The sequence below is a fragment of the Arachis duranensis genome, chromosome 3 (assembly GCF_000817695.3).
Source record: "Arachis duranensis cultivar V14167 chromosome 3, aradu.V14167.gnm2.J7QH, whole genome shotgun sequence".
In the NCBI taxonomy this organism is placed as follows: Eukaryota; Viridiplantae; Streptophyta; class Magnoliopsida; order Fabales; family Fabaceae; genus Arachis; species Arachis duranensis.
The window spans coordinates 76635527-76637878 of NC_029774.3; the positions used below are offsets into that span (position 1 = coordinate 76635527).

Here is a 2352-nt window from a genome sequence, read left to right on the forward strand (position 1 = left end):
ATTTTTCATAAAACTTGCATTCATGTATAGTTTCTGATTGTCTTCTTGTTTATTAGGGACTCAACAAGTCACTCATAGAGGGAATAAAGAGGGAAGAGAGGAATTTCTTGTAGTGTTACTGAGCCACATTCAGATCTTGAGGGTGACAATGAGGAGGTACTTTCAGTTTGCTTTGGGTTGGATAAATTGTGAGTTGGTTAATTTGTTGTAACTGTTAGTTAGTTAGAAATCAGAAGTTAGTTTGTTTCAGATTTTGACAATTTGCTACACTATATCTATTAGACTAGCATATGTTATAACAGTTATTTTAGTTTTAGAAGTTAGTGTCAATTAGTTTCAAATTCTGATCATTGTAGAACTTGATAGGAAGGAATTTAATTCAAAAGCTGTAATCTTGCATGTTTCTAAATTCTAAGTGGTCGGTTCAGTCCCCTATTGCAGCTCTTTTCCATTTCTTGAAGATAAGTATTGTTCATAAGTATAGCAATGGTCGTACTAATAAGGTGAGTTGCAGAAGGATCTAAATGTGGGTGTACATGGTGAACTAGTGAACTAGTGAAGTCAAAGTTTATCAAGTGATTGCCTTAATATTGAATATTGAATGGCAGGGTCAACAAGGTTTCACGTTCAAAAATCAGAGGAGGAATTGAGGCCATTCTCTGTCTGCCTCTGTCTGTCTCCCTCATGAATTCACAGACAGTAAAGAGAGGACAAGGAATAGAGGAATAGCCAAAGCACCAGGGAGAAAAAACAGGAGCGTTTTTCAAGTTTTTGGCTCTTCATCAACCATAGCACCAAGAGAAAGAGAATGATGGCCAAGGAGGGAGCTGACTGAAGCTTAAGAGGGAGCTATGTTCCACTCACCCAACTGTTCTTCGAGTTTCTTTGCTAGTTGAGGACAACGACTTCATCTTCTTTCTTTTCTCCTCTAATTCAAAATTCTGATAATTCTCTTGCTCCATTTTTTTTCAGTTTTATTCAATTTCTGTAAACACAACTACCACCACAAGCAAAGAGAGGTGAGTGATTTTCTCTCTTCTGTGTTTAATTTGGTCGAATGGCCTTGTGAAATGTAACCAAAATTCTGGTTCTTGGAACGGTTAAGGTTTAGGCTCAAGAGAAAAACAGGGACAAGTCTTGTGTATTTGATCAACAAAGAGGTAAAGGTTAGAATAGTTAGATATTGATTTTAGCTGTATTTGGTGATTAAATGGCAGAAACCTTTCCATTGAGTATGCTTATTCTCAAATAAGTTAGGCTACATAATGTATTTATTGACCAATCAGCTACTTGATTCTTGGATCTGTATGTGAATGATTATTGCTTTCTTAATCAGTACAGTTTACTTTGTAGTGGTAAATGGTAATGTTCTAATAAACAAAAATCAAGTACTAATGGGACTATTATTCATTTGTCTAGAGTAGTTTACTGATTTCATGTTAATTATTTTTGTTGCATGTGGATTATATATGCTGCAGTATTTTCGTGGCTCATTGCAATTTTTCAACTATTGTAATAACCAATTAGATTGGAAGATGACGCATCATTAGAATTCCTAAGTTTAAATAAAGGAAGGCATTTAGTTACACAATGAGAAATTACATACTAAATGTGGTGTCCTTGATGATCCGTTTTAGTCGTTTCAGGATACTTGCTTGAGCTAATTCATTCAAAATGTGGTGGTTATAGTAGTCTTTTTAACATGGTATTTTTAAATTCAATATTCTAACTTAAAAAAATTGTTCTGCTTCATTAGTACTTCTGATCACTCTTGCTGGTTTCATTAGTGAATTTAGTTTATTATGCATATTATTTTTTTATTATAAGGCATATTATTAGTGCTTCTGATCACTCTTGCTTATTTAATTTTTATTAGTGCTTCTGATCACTTTTGATTCCAAATTGATGATTCTATTGCTGATTTTATCAGAAGAAACATGAATTCAGAGGAAGCTGCACAAATTTCCAAAAGAACTACAAGGTCTTTAGCTTCATCTTCTGCACAAATTTCTGCTTCATCTTTAGTTAGGTTTTGTTTGCTTTCTATTTCTTTTTGGTCTTTAGTTTCATCCTATATTATTATTAGTTAATTAGTTTCAATTTCGTTCCTTGGGTTTGAGTTTCTTCACCAAAATCCCTGGTTGAATCATGGATAAGAGTATGTTAGCTGGTTTGGAATCACTTTTAGAAGCTGATCAGCAAAAAATGACATTCATGATGGAATAGGTTCAAATTTGTGATAGGTACCTCCTCTTCACTCTATCTATTAACTAATTCTATGTGTTTTGATTTGAGTTTCATGTTCCTAAAATTTTAAGTTAGGGCAGCACAAATAGTTTCAACATGAAAGAC

General features: G+C 33.6%; 1 long non-coding RNA gene across 1 annotated transcript in view; it reads left to right on the top strand.

The window, feature by feature from the left end:
- Window positions 1-1257, top strand: part of LOC107479564 (uncharacterized) — a 9172-nt gene extending 7915 nt beyond the window's left edge. The window contains exon 3 of the long non-coding RNA XR_008007037.1: window positions 57-1257. This is a non-coding gene — a long non-coding RNA (uncharacterized LOC107479564). The remainder of the gene's footprint in view (window positions 1-56) is intronic.
- Window positions 1258-2352: the final 1095 nt, after the last annotated feature.